Here is a 23,811-nt window from a genome sequence, read left to right on the forward strand (position 1 = left end):
ATGCCCAAAAGATTTTACTTCACTAGGTGCAGTAAAAAAATTGGTATTCTATACACAGGTGGTATATCTTGCAACACAGATAGGCTACTCCACTGACTAACACACTCTGCAATAGGCCAAAAAGGATTAGCTTTGCTAGATTCAGCCAAATGCTGTGAAAAAAACTTGCACAGCACTGGCACAGACCTGCCTGGCAAAAACTGATAGGAACTGATGTAACCTAGTCCTGAAAAGGACTCCAATTACAATTAGTCTTTACTCCCACAATCTATCTATTTAAGAGCACAGACCTGCCTGATAAAAGTCGTAGGAAATGCTGTAACCTAGTCCTTTAAAGGACTGCAATCACAACTATTCCCTACTCCCAAGCTATCTGTAGATTTGTGCGAAAATTGGCTTGAAATTAACAAGGTATAGCGCACACAGCAACAGCGGTGCCGTCTAACACGCAGCTGCAGCAGTGAGAAAATGGTGGCGACGGGGAAAATGGCTTGGTCTTATAGGGCAAGGACATGTGACATACACTGCCAATGACACATGCCCTTGCTTGTGTGAAAAAAAGCACTTCGCTCCGTGTGTGCGCTGCTGATAGGCTGACAGATTGCACCTCCCCACTGCAAATGCGGGAAAGAGAAAAAAAAATGGAGATCTTCATTGTTCCTGCAGAGATCCATCCCCTGCCCCTCCCCTCACCCCGCTGTACACTCAAACTGCGTATTAACATTAATTTTCATCATTACTGAGAAAAAATCCAGTTATGATTTTGGTGCACGAACAGTTATCGAACATAACCTCGAACAGCCGAATTTTTCTCAAATTGTTCGTGTTCGCCGAACGGCTCGAACACCGCCCAAAACAGCTCGAATTTGAGATTGGCGAACAGTTCGAGTAGAACAACGCTCATCTCTACTGGCTACAACTCTTCAGCTGTATAACTGCAATCTCCAAGGCATATTAATTTTAAGACTGTCTGATTGCGGTGAGCCCTGGCTGCGCAGTACGGAGGTGGTGGGGATTCGCTCTGCACTGTTGGAACGCGTGTCTTATTAAGGCAGAGGTTAAGGACACAGGTGGAGGCCCTAGAGGAGATGGAGGAGGCGAAAGCAGAGGAGAAATTGTTAAATACAGAGGTTTATCCTACATGCCTTGGGAATTCAAAGACTTGTGGAGCAGCCCCTTCCCCACTTGCGCCCACAGCCAGAAGAATCACCCAGTGCCCAGTCAGCGAGATGTAACGCCCCTGGCCATGCTTACTCGTTCAAGTGTCTGTGGTGAAATGCACCCTGTCAGACATAGATTTTGTCAAGGAACGGGTGATGTTGTTTGCAACATGCTGGTGTAGCACAGGCACCGCTTCCTTAGAGAAGGAATTGTGATTGGGCAACTAGTACTGGGGGACTGCGACGTCCATCAGCTTTCAGAAACCATCTGTATCTACCAGGCAGAAAGGCAGCATTTCCATGCCCAACAGATTGGAGATGGTGGAGTTCAACGTCTTAGCTTTGTCATGTGTATGGCTGGCTGCAGTGCTGAGAGGGCGGAGTAGGGTGAACACAACAAACTGCTGGATCGTGAGTGAGGTACAGGCAGAGATGTTACGGTGGATTCAGAAAGACGTGGTGTGCTCGTTGAAGCAAAAACTGCAGGCATGTCCACTTCTGTTACAAGTACCGGGCTCTACCTCAGCCTGACTGGAGCGGCTAAACAAGTGGAGGTTCTGCGGTCAGAGACCTACATGAGAGCACTTGGCATGGTGACTGAGGAGTTGTGCCTGCCTGCCAGCATACTAGTCGTGCCAGCCTGTCTTTCTATCAGCCGAGCCCACCTGCCTGCCTGTATACCAGCCGTGCCAGCCTGCCTGACTATCAGCCTTGCCCACCTGCCTGTATACCAGCCGTGCCAGTCTGCCTATCAGCTGTACCCACCAGCACCAGCCTGCCTGTGTCATGCCAGTCTACCATTCCTAGCCACTCCTGCCTCCTATCCTTTGGGGGTCAGCTGCCATCCACCCGAGGACAGTCCCAGAGTAGCACCTGGTTCCACTTCTCTCCTCGGATCGTGGTATCGTCAGCCTCCATGCATCAGAGGTCGGACTTGGTGAGGCTCCTAGTTGCACCCCTCTGGGCTCTCCTCGGATCACGGCACAGTGGTTCCACCACCCAGACCATAACAGATTGCACAGGCCATGGAATCCGCTGGCTCCCAGGCTCCCTTCATCTCTGACCTGTACCAGGAGATCTCTTGTCAGAAGGACCAACAGGACAAGATCCTGTCCTATCTATGCACAGTAAACACCCGCCTGGACACACTGATTACTCTGGCCGCACCCGCACCTACCCAAGCACAAACTGCTTCGGAAGCGTCTCAACAGTTTGCCAGTGTTGTACCCGGCTTCGGACTCCAACTGTCTGCCCCTCCATGCTATGGCGGGGACCCTGCTTCTATTCTATGTCAGGGGTTCATAAATCAGTGCATGCTACACTTCAAGCTCTTGTCCCATCAGTTTGTGTCAGCCCGGGCCAAAGTGGCATTCATTATTATTATCATCTCACTGGTGAAGCTCTGGCGTGGCTCAATCCCCTATGGGAGAGGTGGGATCCTCTTGTGTCAAACCTCCAATCCTTTCTAGAAGCCTTCCGGAAGGTTTTCAATGAGCCTGTCCATGTGTCCTCCACAGCATCTTCTCTCCTCCGACTGCGCTATGGAAACCTCACAGTGGGCCAGTACATTTCCGCACCCTCTTGTCTGAACTCGCCTAGAATATTGAAGCTCTGGCGGTAACCTTCCAGGAGGGCATTTCTGGGTGAATCAAAGATGAGTTGGCCGATTGGGAAATACCCACCTCTCTGGATGACCTGGTGTCTCTGGCAACAGGGACAGACATCAGGTTTCAGGAGCGTTCCAGGGAGGTGAATCGCAAGAGAGGACCTGTGGGCCTGGCTCCCACTTTCCAAAGACCAGTCATACAGCAAACCTCAGCTCTGGCACCCTCTCCAGAGTCCATGCAGGTAGACCAGGTGAAGATGTCCAAGCACCATCTGGAGGGCCGTCAATCCGAGGGAAGCTGCATCAATTATGGCAGTCCTGAGCATGCTATACTTTCCTCCCATGAGAGACTGGGAAATGTCAGAGCCTAGGGCCTGTTGGAGAGTTCACCCTGGGCGAGAATCATTTCTCTCCATCGTTGACACTATCAGTGTCCATATCCTGCGGCAGCACCCATTTTGTCGAGTCTGCATATCTGGACTCCGGCGCCGTTGGTAATCTCATCCAACAGGCCATTGTGGAGTGGTACCAGGTCCCAATTTAATGTCTCGTTGGCGGTTTCTTCAGTGAATGGAAGGCCTCTTTCCAAGACCATCCTATTTGTTACCGAATGGTGAAACTTCGAGTAGGAATGTTACATTCGGAGAAGATCTCTCTGTATGTGCTGTCATTTCTGTCTTAACTTCTGATTCTAGATCTGCCCAGGCTGTGAAAACATGAACCAGTCTTGGATTGAAAGTCCAGAGAAGTACTCGGTTGGAGACAGTACGTTTAACCTCTACTGTGGGTAAAATCCTTAAGGGTTTCTAACAGATGCTATCCTGGAGTATCTCACTAAGAATAACATCATGACCCAACATCAACAAGGTTTTATAATGTATTAGCCTAGTTAAATTAACCTGATCAGCTTCTATGAGGAGGTAAGATCCAGACTGGACAAGGGATGTTGTCTATCTTGACTTTTCAAAGGCATTTGATACTGTACCACATAAAAAGTTGGTACATAAAATGAGAGAAATGGGACTAGGGGAAAATATGTGTAACTGGGTTAACAAATGGTTCAGTGATAGAAAAGAGAGAGTGGTTTTTAATAGTGATGAGCGAGCATGCTCGTTACTGCTCGGCGCTCCTCAAGTATTTCCGGGATGCTCAGGCAGGAGCTCTGGTCCCCGCCCTGCATGTTTGGCACTCTTAAGAGAGCCAATTAACTTGCAGGGATTGTTTGCCATTCACTGTAATGCCGTAGCCATGTTGGTTGTGGCATTACAGTGATTGGCTGGCCGCATAGTGTCATCGGGTCTATATAAGACCTGGTGGCCCTATGCTCATGACAATCTAACCCAGAAACAGGCAGAGGAGAGATGCTGCTGAGCTAGGGAGAGAATTGGTGGTTTATTAGTTACGTATAGGTATTCCACAGCAATATACAGTGGGTACGGAAAGTATTCAGACCCCTTTAAATTTTTCACTCTTTGTTTCATTGCAGCCATTTGGTAAATTCTAAAAAGTTCACTTTTTTTTCTCATTAAAGTACAGTCTGCACCCCATCTTGACTGAAAAAAACAGAAATGTAGAAATTTTTGCAAGTGTATTAAAAAAGAAAAACTGAAATATCACATGGTCATAAGTATTCAGACCCTTTGCTCAGACATTTGGTGGTTTATTAGTTACGTATAGGTATTCCACAGCAATATACAGTGGGTACGGAAAATATTCAGACCCCTTTAAATTTTTCACTCTTTGTTTCATTGCAGCCATTTGGTAAATTCTAAAAAGTTCACTTTTTTTCTCATTAAAGTACAGTCTGCACCCCATCTTGACTGAAAAAAACAGAAATGTAGACATTTTTGCAAGTGTATTAAAAAAGAAAAACTGAAATATCACATGGTTATAAGTATTCAGACCCTTTGCTCAGACACTCATATTTAAGTCACATGCTGTCCTTGTGATCCTCATTGAGATGAATCTACTCCTTCATTGGAGTCCAGCTGTGTTTAATTAAACTGATAGAACTTGATTTGGAAAGGCACACACCTGTCTATATAAGACCTCACAGCACACAGTGCATGTCAGACCAAATGAGAATCATGAGCTCAAAGGATCTGCCCAAGGAGCTCAGCGACAGAATTGTGGCAAGGCACAGATCTGGCCAAGGTTACAAAAGAATTTCCGCTGTACTCAAGGTTCCTAAAAACACAGTGGCCTCCATAATCCTTAAATGGAAGAAGTTTGGGACCAGCAGAAGTCTTCCTAGACCTGGCAGTCCAGCCAAACTGAGCAATCGTGAGAGAAGAGCCTTGGTGAGAGAGGTAAAGAAGAACCTCAAGATCACTGTAGCTGAGCTCCAGAGATGCAGTAGGGAGTAGTGTTGAGCCACCCCCGTAGTGTTCGAGTTCGGTTCGGTTCGTCGAACACCCGTATGTTCGCCGAACTGTTCGTCGAACTGTTCGTCGAACACTTTCGAACACCGTTAAAACCAATGGCAGGCAAACAAAAACACATAGAAACACATAGAAAACACCTTCAAAGGTGTCCAAAAGCTGACAAGCTGCTCAGAAGAAACAACTAACACATGGAAAAGTGACAAGTACATATAGTCATGCAAAAAGAAAGGAGGTGGAGGAGTAAAAGGAGAGGGAGACACAGATATAGGCATGTCATGCCCTTCTAAAACCAAAAAAGTGCGAAGCCGACATGGCCAGTCCGTTCCTGCCCGTGCCACCTCCGTGTCGCCGGGTTTGTGCCAGAGCTGCGGTGGACCCTGACGGCCAGCCCCCCTCTCCCAATACTGGTGCCTGTCCGCTGGTGGGTCGAGCCCCCCCGCGGTGGGGGGGGAGTAACATCTGCAGAAGAAAGACCATCTTCCAGCCAAACTAAGATGTCTACTTCTTTTCGTGGACAATGTGATACGATCCCTTTCTTACTGACACGCCCATCGCTACAAATTACAGATGAGGCACAAAAACAGCAGGTGCTTCAACGGATATCAAGTGCTCCTTCAAGTGGGCTCTCCTCCACCTCAACTTCAACATCACAAATACTCCAGTCCTCAGAGGTGTCACCCCAATCGCACTTGCTTCCTCACAGCTCCCAAGTCTCCAGCTGCCCGTCTGAGTATGGGGTAACACAGATGGTTGAGTCTGCATAGCTGTTTACTCATACTATAGCCTGGGAAACGGAGGTCTGCTCCAGAGCTTCTGTTAATCCAGACGAGGAAATGATCTGCACTGATGCCCAGAATCTTTATAAGTCGGATCCAGGACCAGATGAAGAAGGTTCTGAGCATAATGTAGACCCTCGTTCCCAAACTGTAACTCCTGTTGGTGGAGACAATGATGAAGACGATGATGAGACTCAAATACCTGATTGGAGCGACAACTTGACTTTTCGGTCAGGGCAGGAAGAGGTTGGCTCTGAGGACGACGGGTGTGAGAACACACAGGGTGATGATGACGAGGTTGGAGATCCCACTTACTGTCAACCCACAGTCAGCCAGTCGATGAGGTCAGCAGAGGAGGTGGAGGAGGATGTGACTAGCCCAGGGGATGGGGATGACTCGGTACCCGGGCCTTTGCCTGGCCTTGGGGATGTCGCGGTGGTCGGCTCCCGGGCCTGTACCCTAGGGTCACTCTTTAAAAAGGTGGATAATTGTTAATTTTATAAGAGTTCGTGACGCCACCTGTGGTATCTGGTGAGAAGCACCAGCGCTGCAGCTGTCCACTGAGGCCGGTAATAAGGCAGCTCGATGGTATAGCTCCCCACAGGTGGAGCTAGGCCTCAGAAAAGCGTATGCAGGGGGAATGCGGGACAGGCGAGACCCAGCTGGGTCAGAGCAAGAACGGGAACAGACACGGTAGTCACTTCAGTACCTTTTACTGGTGGAAATTCAGGCACATCCCGGAGCACTGTAGGGTGAAGGGTGCATATCAGGATCCTCCCCAATGAGCGGGTGTAGGGCCTCCTGTTTCTTGCATCTGCGTAGTAAGTTTCTGATGTGCCTGGAGCTAGGCCTAACTTTGTCTCTGTCCTGCGCTGGCTGACCTTATGGTAGGGCCTTGTCTTGGAGTTCACGCTCCCAGTATGCGGGGCCTAAGCGTCTCCTGTCTCTGTTACGTATCAGCACCTTAGCGATCCTGGGACTTGTAGTTCTCCAGGGATTCCAGTTATGCCTTACTGGGTCATAGAGATCCCGGTAAGCTCGGATCCGGTGTCCGGTAAATGCTTTGGGGTGAGCTGGTTAAGCTCCTCTGCCCCTTATGTACTAACTCGCCACTCGCCTTCGGCCTACTCGGGCCCTCACTAGGCTATACACACTAACGGCAGCTTGCCGCGCTTCACCGATCTTATGGCGCCGGCACACCTTAAGCTCTAACTGGGCTCCCTGAATCTAGCTAGCAGGAGCCTCATGCTCCACGGCTGAACTATTAACTGAGTTCTCTAGACTAGACTGAGCTCCACTGCAGACTGACCTCTCTTAGGCTTCTCTACTGCAGGAACTCTTCAGAGGAACTGAACTGCCTAGCTCCACCTTCCCTATTTATATCCCAAATGGGCTCCCTCTGCTGGTCTGAGGTGGAAGGTGGAGATGTGTGAATGTTTATGGGGGCCTCTTGTGGAGGATTCCATCAATGCACTCTTCTAGGGTCTGTGATACCAAGCGCAGCGGGGCGTCACAGATGCTATTGACGACGAGGTTAGGTTGCACCTTCCTGGACAGAGACGGAGTACTGGAAGAACGTCAACAACTGCATCCTCAACCACAACTCAGCCTCTGACCACAAGTCGTAGTGGCTCTTCAGGTCACATGGGCTCTAAGCCTTGCATAGCCTGGGCATTTTTTCAGATCGATAAGGATGACCCAACTCGTGTTATCTGTAATATTTGTCTCCAAAAGCTAAGTGGAGGCCAAAAAATCCATAGTTTGAGTACTTCATGCATGAACCGTCACATGGATATGAAGCATAACTTGCAGTGGGAAGCTCACTGTGCTACCATGCGGCCTAGCGGGCCGGGCCAACCACCGTCTGCCCCATCTTGTGCATCCGCGGCCTCTTCATCCTCTGTGACTGGGTGGACAGCAGTCACACATGTTTTTGGACGCAGACCTGCCACCTCTTTACCCGCAACAACCAGTTTGATTGGCAGGTCGTCAGTTCATTTGGAAGTGGAAACACCTGCTGGTGTTGAGCGCTCTCTGACATCGAGAGCACCACCTTTGGATCAAGGCAACCTAACATGTCCGCCTGCATCTTCCTCACAGACCGGCAGTTTGCTGGGGACACCCTACTCAACCCCATCTAAGCACAACAGTCAGCCCTCTGTCCCTCAGATGTGGACAAGTAAAAGACCATTTCCTCCAAGCCATGACAAAGCTAAGAGGTTGAATTTTACCATCTGCAAGCTGTTGGCTACAGAAATGCTGCCTTTCCTCCTGGTGGACACAGAGGATTTTCGAGACCTTATGTCCGTCTCAGTGTCCCAGTACCAGATGCCCATTCAGCACTACTTCTCAAAGAAAGGTGTGCCTGCGCTCCACCAGCATGTCGCACACAACATCACCACTTATTTGAGAAACTCTGTGTGTGACAGGGTGCATTTCACCACAGACACTTGGACGAGTAGGCATGGACGGGGGCGTTACATGTCGCTGACTGGGCACTGGGTAACTATGGTGACAGCAGGACAAGGGGCTGCTGTCCAAGTCTTACCGTTCCTCCATTGCTTCTGCCTCCTCAACCTCCTCTCGGTCCTCCACCTGCACCCAAAGCCTGTCTGGTAATGCCACCCGCTTTCTAACTGCACAGAAGGAATCCTGCACACCTCCTTACTATGCTGGCAGCAGGGCTCAACGGCATCAGTGTTTACTTTGAAATGTCTGGGAAATGTGAGTCACACAGCTGAGGAGTTGTGGTCAGCTCTGGAGACCCAGTTTCATGAATGGTTGTCTCCACTGGACCTGCAACCAGGGAAGGCCATGTGCGACAATGCTGCAAACCTGGGTGCTGCCCTTCGCCGGGGCAATGTCACACACGTGCCTTGTATGGCTCACGTGTTGAACCTGGTTGTCCAGCAATTTTTAGCCCACTATCCCGGATTAGATGGCCTTCTGCAGAGGGCACGGTCGCTGTGTGCTCACTTCCGCCGTTCGCATCCCGCAGCTCAACGACTTACATCTCTACAGAAGTCGTTGTGCCTGCCAGTTCACCGGCTGAAATGCGATGTGCCGACACGGTGGAATTCAACTCTGCACATGTTGCAGCGACTGTGGCAGCACCGACAAGCCCTGGTGCAATACGTTCTGACGTATAGCCTGGGCCAACGAGATCCAGAGGTGGGGCAAATCACGCTGCAGGAGTAGTCTCAGATCAGGGACCTATGAAGTTGACGTGCCCCCTGGGCTGTGGGGTACGCCACCTGTGGAGTGCGGCCAAAGGGGCCGCCGCTGTGGAACAGTCCTCTGAAGCTGGTGGTTTTGCAGCAATGGTATTATTACTCTCCACAGGAAGAGTGTAGCTTCAGGGCAGTGTGGGTGAATGATGGTGGTTGTAGTGCATGGAGTCAGTAATGAACACAGAGTCCGTGTGATGCAGTCCCAAGATCTTTACTCACAGATGTTGCAGTCCAGATTACAGGTACCAGAGCAATCTCCCCCATGGTGCTGTGCGTACTCAGTGAGGGGCTCAGTCCACCCCCAGATAGCTCCGGAGTACTTAGCAGGACCCCCTTCTGTGTGTCCTTTCTCTGGCCTTCTCCCTGCACCTCACACCCAGTGACACTTCTATCCGGTATCCTCGGGCCTTGGCGGGCGACGTGTGTTCCGTCCCCTGGGTCCTATGTGGCTACCTTCTTAGTGAGACTGGTATGGACTTTGGCCTGCAGTACATGAAATGCTGCAGCCTCCGGTTTCTAGTTGAGCCTTGCTGTTTCTCCGCTAGTTGAGGGACCGGTTCCCCTTATCTCGCCTGACCCCTCTACCTCCTGGTAGCAGCGGGCGTACGGGTAGCCTTCTGCACGGCCTGTACCCCTAGGGTCCCTTCGGTTCCTGGAGCCTTCCTGCTCCCACTCCTCTCTTCTCTCCTTCAGTCCTGGGCCTCCCAGGCTAGGCCCGCCTCCGGAGCAGAGCTCATGCAGAGCCTCTGCTCCTGTCACTTCTCCTCCTCTGACTGGCTTGCTCTTTCTAAGATGGCTTCCTATTTATACTCTCCCTGTCATGTGCTCCCCTAAGCTGCTCCCCTAAGCACCCACTGCATAGGACCCTCCCGCCAGCTAGGGACCTGGGACTGTGTTCTCCCTTAGGAGCAATCTCGCCCTACCCCCACTGCGGGTATGTGTTGGATGCAGGTGTTAGGGTCCCGAGCCATACTCCTTCCTTACCTGAGGGTGAGATACCACAACTCAGGGTGAGATGCAGTAACTCTGTGGCGACTGAACCCTCAGGGGTGCCACGCACCCTTCTGCACAGTTTTGAAATGGCGACAAAGATGTTTAGTGCTGACAACGATGTCATTATCAGCATGACTATTTCAGTGATTTACATGCTGGAGCACACATTAAACAGAATTCAGAGTCAGGTGATGGGACAAGAGGAGGTGGAGGAAGTAGAGGAGGAGTCGTATGCGGAAGGGATAACATCTCCAAGGTCCAGACGGTCGGCAGCACCAAGGCGGCAGGCATAGGAGGGTGGGGGAGAGGGATTAACCAGGGCGCATGGTAGCAGCCAAACTGTTGAGGAACGTGCAGGAGCCGAGGAAGAAGTGGAGGACGAACTGGCGATGGGCATGTAAGACTCATCAGATGAGGGAGACTTTGATCACATTTCTGTTGTGCGAGGTTGGGGGGATAGGGCAGAGGAAGGAAGCATGATTCTTACCTCGCTACCAACACAACAAGGACTTGGTCCTCCTGGATGCGCAAGACACATGAGTGCCTTCTTGCTGCACTACCTGCAACATGACCCTCGGATTGTCAGAATTCGAAGTAATCCCGACTACTGGGTTTCCACACTCTTAGATCCCCGGTACAAAAGTAAATTTGCCGAAATAATTCCTGCCATAGAAAGGGATTCAAGCATGCAGGAGTATCTGCAGACGCTGTTGCAGAATCTTACATGTGCTTTTCCACAAACACCAGTGGTGCACGTAGTGAATCTCACAGTTCTAACTTGCAAACCGTGTGACTGTCGAGTCTTTATCACTCAAACCGTAACAGTAACACAGTATCTGCTGGTAACAGCAATTTTGTGGAATTGTTTCACCACTTTTTTAGACCATCCTTTGCAAGGCCACAGGAGACAAGAAGTCTGACACATAGTCAACGCCTAGAGACGATGGTACAGGAGTATCTCCAAGTGAACATCGAAGCCATGACTGTGTCACTGGACCCTTGCTCATTTTGGGATTCCAATCTGGAAAAATGGCCAGAGCTCGCCACTCACGCCTTGGAGATCTTGTCATGCCCTGCAGCCAGCGTTCTCTCTGAACGTGTGTTCAGCGCTGCTGGTGGTGTGCTGACAGATAAGCGCATGCAGCTGTCCACTGAGAATATAGACAGACACGTTCATAAAGATGAACAAATCATGGATTCGCAAGGACTTTTGTACCCCTGTGTCATCCTGGGGAGACTAAAAGCTTGAGGATTTGGTAAAATCACCTCACCAACCGTTTTAAGCAACTGTGGGGCAATTGATGCCACTTAACCCTAGAATGCATGACCATAAAAATCTACACTTTCACATACCAGGGGCCTTTTAGGCCCGTGTGCAAATAACATGGAATAACTCAAACTCAAATGACAAACAACTATATACATGAAGAATACCTAGAGTTTCAAAATTCTAACTAAAGTAATCTTGCAGAAAATAGAAAACAATTAACAGGGCGGGCCTGCGAGGCCCCAGGTATGCGTTCTAGGGTTAAGTGGTGTCTGTGCCACAATTTTGGGAAAAAATGGAGACTCTTTTTGGAGTCCCCTAGCTGTGTCTTACGTGACGTTGGCATCGTCAATTTCAGGTGGGTTGGGTCGCCCCCCCTGGGTCGCCCCCCCCTTTTAACTGTAAGAAACTACATACACTATGGCTTGGGGTAACACAGATGGTTGAGTCTGAAGAGCTGTTTACTCAGAGGTCTGCTCCAAAGCTTCAGTGTCTGCTAGTCAGCGTAGAATTTTTAACTGCATCTGGCCTAGGCAATACTTTGGGCGTAGTAGCACAGCTGCGAAGCAAGCTGCACTGCCTGTGTATCTAATAAGAATTTTTAAATGCATCTAGCCTAGGCAGACTGTGGGGACCCCCAACCAAACCCAGATGCTCAGCCCCCCTACCATCCCCCTTTCCTTGACAATACAATAATTTAACTCTTACAACTGGATGGGTGAGGATCGGTCACAGCTTTATTAACTCTTTATACTCATTCCATTAGAAAGGCATTTTATTTCTAAAATAATTCAGCTTGTTGCAGCATGCCCTGGGTCTCCACTCCGGCAAGTTGGCCAACAAGTGTAACTCTCCAACATGTGCTTTCTATTTCCAGGCCACGGAGGATCCTGCGTACTTGTATGCAGGACTCTGACCCCCACCCATCACTCTTAACGCTTGTTCCACTCCGTCCTGGAGTCCTGACAGGAATATGTCCAGTCCAATATCCATTAAGTGAACACCGTCGGGCCGTATGAGGCCTGCTTTATCTCCTTCCAGTTGTCGGTGTCGTATCACTACACCGCCTCTGTCTCTTCTAAATTTTGCCATCCGAATATTTATTACCCGCCTTGTCCGTTCGATGGCCGTGATGTCTCGCGCACCTTGCCATACCGCTATCGGCACAATCTCTGACCATACTATAGTTAGTTTTGTGAAAAATTCTCTGAAGCGCTCAGTGTCTAGTTTCATTATTGCCATTAGTTATGCACTCTTGTGATGACCTAGGTTGTTTCCCCCGGCCTGTATAACTAAGATGACCAGACCTCTTGCCTCTCTCCCTACCTTGATTACCTCCATTAGTACCTGTGGCCATAGCAGGCCTCTAATACCTCTCCAGTTGAAATATGTGTTATGAAACTCTAATTTCCTCCCGCCTGGGCGGACTTTCGCCCTTTTTTCTGCCCAATATATATACGAGTGGCCTATCACCCACACTGTTGGCTTAGCGTCACCTGTAAAAGAAACAAACCACGTTAGGATAACAAGTCCGGTCTTATGTATCTCGCCAAACACGTGGGTCGCCATCTCCCTATCCTCTGAACTTCCATTTCTGACAGTCCTGCTCTTGCTGCTTCTGTGGCCGCGCCTATGCGGAATGAGTGTGTCCCGTAATCTTTGGGGTGGTTCCCTGCTGATGTTATGCATTTATTAAATATAGCTTGGAACTGGTATCTTGATAATGGCGTTCCATCAATGTGTGATAGGAAGAAATTACTTTGTGATCTGATGGTTATATATGTTTTTACTATTGTTACCCGACTCAGTGTACCGTTTGTGGGTTGTAGAAGTACCCAAGTGCCCCTGCCCGCTGGAACCGTTTTCGATTGGCATATGCATAGACGTATTGCATTATTGGCTATGACTACATCCTGGTGTAATAAGCCTCCACTTGTGGTAATTTTGGATTGAGGGACTAATTCGCTTATGCGTAGCGCCCCGAAGAAGGCGATCGCAAATGCAGTAGACAGTAGTGTTGCTTCAAATTGTGAGTGTCATGTTAATGGTGTTAGGGATATGATGTGAGAAATCAGTTTTAGTGACACGGGACGGGACGTCTACACTCCTGACTTGGCTGACCCCTTTACCACCCTTTTATGGATTGTCTGATGATGAATCTTTGTCATATCTCCCCAATTCAGTAGTAGGAAGTGAATTGCTACTCCGGTCAGACACCGCTGCGCTGACGCCCCTGATATGCCCCCCATCATTAGCTGGTGGAGAAATTCTATGGTGACTTGTGATCTGGCTTGTTCACATTGGTCAACCCGTCTGCCTGCTACTAGTCGAGTCCACTCTTCCCATGCCTTACCGTATGCTAGCCACATCGACGGGGCAACTGACGCTCTGATTAATGGCATCAACTATTCGCCACTAGATCCCATAGGGAGGGTGGGCAACTGTTGCCCGATGGGTGGGCGTTGGGGAAGAGCTCTGTGAAAATCTGCCAATTAAATTGTGATAAAGCGTTAGCAGCAGCTTTAGACCCCTCAGCATTGTGGCTAGCGCGGACCCATACATTGTGTTTTAGGCACAGGAAAGATAGCCGGCGTAGTAGGCCTAGCACTGGGAGAGACGATGATGCCATATTATTAATGCAGTGCGCTAGGCTGGTGTTTTTTGTTATGAAGCGTATATTTTTGTTAGCCAGGCGCGCGCCCCATATTTCTATTGCTACCACTATTGGGAAGAAAAATTATTTTCACAGCTAGATGCAGCTAAAAATTATTATTAATTTCAAAGGTGGTGGAGCTTGGTATAGATGGCCTAATACAATGAGTACCACACACTGCTACAAGCCGAAATATTTTTTCAGAGCTAGCAGAAAAAAATTATATTGAATTTGCAACCTGCTGGAGGTTAGTATAGACGGACTAATAGAACAAGTCCCACACACTGCTACAAGCCGAAATATTTTTTCAGAGCTAGATGCAGAAAAAAATTATATTGAATTTGCAACCTGCTGGAGGTTAGTTTAGATGGACAAATAGAACAAGTCCCACACACTGCTACAAGCCGAAGCCCAAATATTTTTTCTGAGCTAGATACAGATAAAAATTATTTTGAATTTGCAACCTGCTGGAGGTTAGTATAGATGGACTAATAGAACAAGTCCCACACACTGCTATAAGCCGAAGCCCAAATATTTTTTCAGAGCTAGATGCAGATAAAAATTATTTTGAATTTGCAACCTGCTGGAGGTTAGTATAGATGGACTAATAGAACAAGTCCCACACACTGCTACAAGCCGAAATATTTTTTCAGAGCTAGATGCAGAAAAAAATTATATTGAATTTGCAACCTGCTGGAGGTTAGTATAGATGGACTAATAGAACAAGTCCCACACACTGCTACAAGCCGAAGCCCAAATATTTTTTCAGAGCTAGATGCAGATAAAAATTATTTTGAATTTGCAACCTGCTGGAGGTTAGTATAGATGGACTAATAGAACAAGTCCCACACACTGCTACAAGCCGAAATATTTTTTCAGAGCTAGATGCAGAAAAAAATTATATTGAATTTGCAACCTGCTGGAGGTTAGTATAGATGGACTAATAGAACAAGTCCCACACACTACTACAAGCCGAAGCCCAAATATTTTTTCTGAGCTAGATGCAGATAAAAATTATTTTGAATTTCCAACCTGCTGGAGGTTAGTATAGATGGACTAATAGAACAAGTCCCACACACTGCTACAAGCCGAAGCCCAAATATTTTTTCAGAGCTAGATGCTGATAAAAATTATTTTGAATTTGCAACCTGCTGGAGGTTAGTATAGATGGACTAATAGAACAAGTCCCACACACTGCTACAAGCCGAAGCCCAAATATTTTTTCAGAGCTAGATGCAGATAAAAATTATTTTGAATTTGCAACCTGGTGGAGGTTAGTATAGATGGACTAATAGAATGATGCTATGCCCAAAAGGTTTTACTTCACTAGGTGTAGTAAAAAAATGTGTATTCTATACACAGGTGGTGTAGCTTGCAACACAGATAGGCTTCTCCATTGACTAACACACACTGCAAGAGGACAAAAAGGATTTGCTTTGCTAGATTTAGCCAAATGCTGTGAAAAAAACTTGCTCAGCACTGGCACAGACCTGCCTGGCAAAAAGTGATAGGAACTGATGTAACCTAGCCCTGAAAAGGACTGCAATTACAATTAGTCTTTACTCCCAACCTATCTATTTAAGAGCACAGACCTGCCTGATAAAAGTCGTAGGAAATGATGTAACCTAGTCCTTAAAAGGACTGCAATCGCAACTGTTCCCTACTCCCAAGCTATCTGTAGATATGTGCGAAAATTGGCTTGAAATTAACAAAGTATAGCGCACACAGCAACAGCGGTGCTGTCTAACACGCAGCTGCAGCAGTGAGAAAATGGTGGCGACGGGGAAAATGGCTGGGTCTTATAGGGCAAGGACATGTGACATACACTGCCAATGACGCATGCCCTTACTTGTGTGAAAAAAAGCAGTTTTCTCCGTGTGTGCGCTGCTGATAGGCTGACAGATTGCACCTCCCCACTGTAAATGCGGGAAAGAGAAAAAAAATGGAGATCTTCATTATTTCTGCAGAGATCCATCCCCTGCCCCTCCCCCCGCCCCGCTGTACACTTAAACTGCGTATTAACATTAATTTTCAGCATTACTGAGAAAAAATCCAGTTATGATTTTGGTGCACGAACAGTTATCGAACATAACCTCAAACAGCCGAATTTTTTTCAAATCGTTCGGGTTTGCCGAACGGCTCGAACACCGCGCAAAACAGCTCGAATTTGAGATTGGTGAACAGTTCGAGTCGAACACCGCTCATCTCTAGTAGGGAGATGGGAGAAAGTTCCACAAAGTCAACTAACACTGCAGCCGTCCACCAGTCGGGCCTTTATGGCAGAGTGGCTCGACGGAAGCCTCTCCTCAGAGCAAGACATATGAAAGCCCCCATAGAGTTTGCTCAAAAACACACGAAGGACTCCCAGACTATGAGAAATAAGATTAAGATGAAGATAGAACATTTTGGTGATAATTCTAAGCGGTATGTGTGGAGAAAACCAGGCACTGCTCATCACTTGCCTAATACAATCCCAACAGCGAAACATGGTGATGGCAGCATCATGCTATGGGTGTGTTTTTCAGCTGCAGGGACAGGATGACTGCTTGCAATTGAAGGAAACATGAATGTGACCAAGTACAGAGATATCCTTGATGAAAACCTCTTCCAGAGTGCTCTGGACCTCAGACTTGGCCGAAAGTTCGCCTTCCAACAAGACAATGACCCTAAGCACACAGCTAAAATAACAAAGGAGTGGCTTCAGAACAACTCTGTGACCATTCTTGACTGGCCCAGCCAGAGCCCTGACCTAAACCCAATTGAGCATCTCTGGAGAGACCTGAAAATGGCTGTCCACCAACGTTCACCATCCAACCTGACGGAACTGGAGAGGATCTGTAAGGAAAAATGGCAGAGGATCCCCAAATCCAGGTGTGAAAAACTTGTTGCATCATTCCCAAGAAGACATATGGCTGTACTAGCTCAAAAGGGTGCTTCTACTCAATACTGAGCAAAGGGTCTGAATACTTATGACCATGTGATATTTCAGTTTTTCTTTTTTAATAAATTTGCAAAAATGTCTATATTTCTGTTTTTTTCAGTCAAGATGGGGTGCAGAGTGTACTTTAATGAGAAAAAAATTAACTTTTTAGAATTTACCAAATGGCTGCAATGTAATAGAGTGAAAAAATTAAAGGGGTCTGAATACTTTTCGTACCCACTGTATATATCCATCTGAACTAACAGTCTGCTGCTGCTGTTGTTAGAGATATCCATATAGCCCTACATATGCGGGCTTTTTTTTTGCTCTTAATCCTGATTATTTGCTTAAAAAGCAATCCAGGGTATACCATTTTACTGCTCCATTTGCTTGTTAGCAGAATATAGCCAAATTTTTTTTATTATATTCGCATTACTGTATTGTGGAAGTAGAGAAACATTTTCATGATCAGACATGATCCCATATTATTGCCGTAATAATACAGACATTTTGTGGAGCGTTCCATAGATTACACTCCATTTAAAGTCAGCCAGCTGTGTCTTGTGGAACCTATTGACACTTGGTCACTGACAAATACCATACTATTAGGCGACTGACTAAAACCGTGACCATCAGACGTGATCCCATATCACTGCTGTAATAATACAGAAATTTTTGGGAACATGTCTGATATTATACTCCATTTTGAAGTATGGCAGTTGTGTGTTCAAACCTATTCACACTTGGTCACTGACAAATACCATACTATTAGGCGGCTAACTAAAACCGTGGTCATCAGACGTGATCCCATATTACTGCCGTAATAATACAGAAATTTTTGGGAGCGTGTCAGATATTATACTCCATTTAAAGTCTGCCAGGTATATGTTGTCCCAAACTATTGACACTTGGTCGCTGACAAATACCATACTATTAGGCGACTTTCTGAGACTGTGGCCATCAGACGTGATCCCATATTACTACTGTAATCAGGGTCGGACTGGGGTGTCTGGGGCCCACAGGGGGAATTGACTCTAGGGGCCAACCCTACAGCTATATGCAAATACCTGTTAGCTGTTATCCCTGTTATAGTGGAGCGGAAGGTTTGATGTCTGACCATAGAACCATTCATTCTCTTTGGGGTTCCAGCAAAAAACAAGCACAGTTCTCGCAGCCACTAAGGGAATGTATGGATCAGTGGTCGAGTTGCACATGCCGCTCCAGTCTAGTGAGGATAAAAGCTCCACGTTCTGCCGATTGGGTCCCAGCAGTCGAACCCCCTCCAACCAATACATTATCACTTATCCCTTGGAGAGGTGATTACTTTTTTTCACCGGAGAACCCCGGTAAGTGCATCTCTGCCGCTGTGTTCCAAGTATTTAATCTCCAATGGAAATAAAGAATCTTCTCTAATTAATATCAGAGAGAACAAATGACAGCCATAAATAACACAATCCACTATACCAAGACCAATAATACCACATACAAGGGACACATAACGCCACACCATGAGCAGATCATATATTACCACCATATAATGACTGAATAATGTCACATATAAGAAACAAAGACTGCCACACCACAACCAGATCACATATTACTAGATAACATATTACCAGCATATAGCGACCAAATAATACCACATGCAAGGGACAAATACAGCCACACCATGACCAGATCACATATTTCCATCATATAGTGACCGAATAATACGACATACAAGGAACAAAGACTGCCACACCATGACCAGACCACATAATGACCGAATAATAATACATACTACAAACAAGGGACATATACCGCCACACAATTACCACTCCATAGTGACCAACTACTACAATACTGATCATGAATACAAACCACAATACTAACAACACTGTTATTACCATCAGTGACATTATACACATGAGCTCTGTATATAGTGTCAGTGTATAGGTAAGACAGTGATCACCAGTGACATTATTCACAGGAGCTCTGTATATAGTGTATAGGTAATACAGTGAGCACTGGTGACATTATACACAGAAGCTCTGTATATATAGTGTATAGTGTACAGGTAATACAGTGATCACCAGTGACATTATACATAGGAGCTCTGTATATAATGTATAGTGTACAGGTAATACAGGGGTCACCAGTGACATTATAGATAAGAGCTCTGCATATAGTGTATCGTGTACAGGTAATACAGTGATCACCAGTGATATTATACACAGAAGCTTTGTATATAGTGCACAGGTAATACAGGGATCACCAGTGATGTTATACATAGGAGCTCTGTATATAGTGTACAGGTAATACAGGGATCACCAATGTCGTTATACAGAGGAGCTCTGTATATAGTGTATAGTATGTGTGGACAGGTAATACACTCACAAGTGAAATCTCTAAGTGGAGTCCTTCATCTTCGCTTTTCTTCTTCATCTGGCACAGACCACCAGGACTCGCCTCTGCAGAAAATAACAGTCATCAATAGCTGATCTATTCTAGAGCACATTCCCCACTTTTTCCCCATCTTCTACAACACACCAGATGAGTAAAAAAAAGTGATGTAGTGCTTCACTGCACAGTAACAGGACCTCCCATTTTGTTCCTCCCCATGAAAAACAGTTTCCTAAAAAGTTAATTATATTACAATAGTAATAATGTCCCTAATTGGACCCTAAAAAAGTAATTATGTTCCCCACTTGCCGCCATAAACTAATAATGTATGTTCCTCAATCTGAACCCCAAGCAGTACTTAAGTCCCTCACCCTGACCCCCCTTTTTTAATATTGTGCCCCAGCCTGGCTCCCTATGTCTCTTGTCCAGCCTGGCCCCCAGATATCCATTCTGGCCCCTATATGTCCCTTGTCCTGGCCCCCAGATATCCATCATGGCCCCATATGTCCCTTGTCCAGCCTAGTCCCCTTGTCCAGCTTGGTCCCCATATGTCCTTTGTCCAGCCTTGTCCCCTTGTCCAGCCTGGCCCCCATATGTCCCTCATCCTGGCCCCCCATATATCCATCCTGCCCCCATTTATCCCTTGTCCTGGTCCCCCCCATATAGCCATCCTGGCCCCCATGTGCCTTTGTCCTGGCTCCCCCATATATCCATCCTAGCCCCTATATGTCCATTGTCCTGGTCCCCCCCATATAGCCATCCTGGCCCCCATGTGCCCTTGTCCTGGCTCCCTCATATATCCATCCTGGCCCCCATATGCCTTGTCCTGCCCCCCATATATCCATCCTTGCCCCCATATGTCCCTTGTCCTGGCTCCCCCATATACCCATCCTGGCCCCCATATGTCCATTGTCCTGCCCCCTGCATATAGCCATTCTGCCTCACATATATACCTTGCACTGCCCCCCATATGTCCACCCTAGCCCCCATATCCCTTGTCCTACCCCCCATATAGCCATTCTGGCCCCATATTTCTCTTGTCCTGGCCAGCCATACATGCATCTTGGCCCCCATATATCCATCCTGGCCCCCATATGTCCCTTGTCCTGGTCTCCCCCATATAGCTATCCTGGCCCCCATGTGCTCTTGTCCTAGCTCCCTCATATATCCATCCTGGCCCCCATATGCCTTGTCCTGCCCCCGTATATATCCATCCTTGCCCCCATATGTCCCTTGTCCTGGCTCCCCCATATACCCATCCTGGCCCCCATATGTCCATTGTCCTGCCCCCTGCATATAGCCATTCTGCCTCACATATATCCCTTGCACTGCCCCCCCATATGTCCACCCTAGCCCCCATATCCCTTGTCCTGCCCACCATATAGCCATTCTGGCCCCATATTTCTCTTGTCCTGGCCAGTCATATATCCATCTTGGCACCCATATATCCATCCTGGCCCCCATATGTCCCTTGTCCTGGTCTCCCCCATATAGCTATCCTGGCACCCATATGCCTTGTCCTGCCCCCCACATATATCCATCCTGGACCACATATGTCCCATGTCCTGGCTCCCAATATATCCATCCTGTTAGTATATGCAACAGTTGTGGACTTCTTTGTTTGTGTGAAGGAGGACTTTATCCTGATCTGACAGTAGATGGCGATGTTGTGTAAAGTTTCCTTGTTTACTGTATTGTAAAAGAAAAAAATCTCTCTTGTACTTTCTGTTTTGTTCTTACTTCCTGGTGCAGTACTGTGTGACTGTGAGTTTATTCTTTTACCTCATGTTCTGAGAAGTAAAAGCTTGTTATCCCATGTAATCTGCTCTGTGAAGTTTTCTACCGCAATTGTGGGTATCCAGAAGCTGTGCAACAGGTTATGGGTCGAGGCACTGAGGACCCCAGACACCCAGGACACCGGAACTCTCAGCAAGACCCTGGTGAATGCAGAAGAATTCTTCAGTACAATTCTCTCCAAACAAGTAAGACAAGTTAAAGATGACAAGTAGCACAGAGCTAAAACTCACAGTAGTTAAGCTGAATAATGAGAATTATCAGTTATGGAAGTTCAAAGTAGAAATGTTATTGTCTATAGATGATTTATGGGAAGCAATCAATACAGATAGACCTGATGAGGATAATCAGACATCGGATAAGAAAAATAGACAAGCAAGAGCTACCATCAGCCTATTAGTGGATGATGCTCAATTAATCCACATAAGGAATGAGGATACAGCAAAGGGAATGTGGGAAGCACTAAGAAAGCTACATAAAAGATCCAGCTTAAATCACAAGTTATTTCTGCTAAGAAAGCTTTACAGTATGAGACTAAGTACAGACAATGACATGCTGAAGCATATATTCTCTATTATGGAAGTGATATCACAGCTGAGATCAATTGGTGAAGATATTAAGGAAAGCCATGTAGCAGCAATATCATTGTGCAGTTTATCGGGTTCATATACTGCTTTGATAAATGCACTAGAGACAAGACCTGAAACAGACATTACATTAGAGTTTGTGAAGACCAGACTCATAGATGAATATCAAAGAAGGAAAGAACAAACAAATGATTCTTCTACTGAAAAAGATAATGGAAATGCTCTTAAAGCTACAGAATCAAAAAGACCCTATAATAAAGAGACAAGAGAATGTTTCAGATGTAAGAAAAAAGGACATTTAAAGAGAGACTGTACTATATGGAAAGCAGAACAACAGAAATTACATCATAAAGAGAATACACGGAAGGTGAAAAACACAATTTCTGATTCACGTGAAAATAATTGGAATGGCACATTTAAAGTGACTGATAAATCATTGTTGGGTTGGTTTATTGACTCAGGAGCAACAAGTTACATGACAAGTAATAAAAAATTCTTTACTGAACTTAATTTAAATAAGAAGGAAGCCATTTATCTTGCAGATGGAAGCAAAATAACTGCAGAAGGTGTTGGACAAGGAATGCTAAACTGTTCTAATAAGTTTGGGCATGATTCAAAAATACTTGTACAGGATGTGTTATATGTTCCAGGCTTAGAAGGAGGATTGTTATCTGTAAAACGTCTAACAGCTAAAGGACTTACTGTAAAATTCAAAGTGGATGAGTGTACAATCCTAGCAGGAAACAAGGTAATAACCAATGTCAAGGCAGATGAACAATTATATCATCTAGACAGGAACAGATGAAGTTGTGTACACATGATCACAAGAATTGTATTCACATGTGGCATGGACGTCTAGGACACAGACATCCTGAAAGTATAATGGAGCTACAAAGGAAGGAATTGACAAAGGATCTATTGATATCTGATTGCTCAATTACCGTAACATATGAATGTTGTATAAAATCCGAAGCCACAAGGATATCTATTTCTAAAGAAAGTGAAACGAAAAGCACAAGACTACTTGATTTGGTGCATACTGACGTATGTAGACCCATGAAAGTGACTACATCTGGAGGCAATAGATATATGGTGACTTTGATAGATGACTACTCAAGATACACAGTCACATACTTGATCAAGAACAAAAGCAAAGTTTTCAATAAACTAGTAGACTACGTGACAAAGTCAAATAACAAGTTTCAGAGGAAGTCAATTGTCATTAGAAGTGATAATGGAGGTGAATTCACAGGACACCAAATAGAAAACTACTTAAGAAAAAATTGTATAGAGCATCAAAAGACTGTACCATACACACCTGAAAAAAAATGGAGTAGCAGAAAGGAAAAACTGAACTCTGACCGAAATGATAAGGTGTATGCTGACAGATTCCAAACTATCAGAGAAATATTGGGGTGAAGCAGCAATGACAACTACACATCTACAGAACCAACTTTTTTCTTGAAAACTGAAAAAAAACCATATGAACTGTGGCAAGGTATGAAACCAAGTGTAAATCATTTAAGAGCTTTTGGTTGTAAAGTTTTTGTATTCATTCCAACAGAAAAACGCTCCAAACTTCAAAATAGGTCCATGGAAGGAATATTTGTTGGATACAGTGAAAATTGCAAAGGATATAGAATCCTAGATCCCAAAACAGACAGCGTTATGGTGAGTAACAGTGTGAAGATTCATTGAGGATCAAAATGAAGACACTATGATTTCACTGGAAGCAAAAAATGAGAAAAACAGCAATGATATAGCTGAAGGAATATCTGATGAAAAAGAAGTTGAGATTAAAAAAAAACAGAATACTGAAAGTGAAGAGAAACATCTACAAACAAACACAGAACCAAGACGTTCAATAAGAGAAAACAAAGGAAAACCACCAATACGCCTTTCATACAAGGCAAGTACAAGTAAAATTTATGAGCCTACCTCTTGGGAAGACATATCTCGACTTCTTGAAGAAGAAGCCAATAAATGGATAGAGGCAACAGAAATAGAAATAAAATCCATGCATGACTCAAAAACATAGACACTAACAGAATTACCAGAA

The sequence above is a fragment of the Phyllobates terribilis genome, unplaced genomic scaffold, assembly GCF_046119375.1.
Source record: "Phyllobates terribilis strain yellow unplaced genomic scaffold, ASM4611937v1 Scaffold_4__5_contigs__length_816908805, whole genome shotgun sequence".
NCBI lineage: Eukaryota > Metazoa > Chordata > Amphibia > Anura > Dendrobatidae > Phyllobates > Phyllobates terribilis.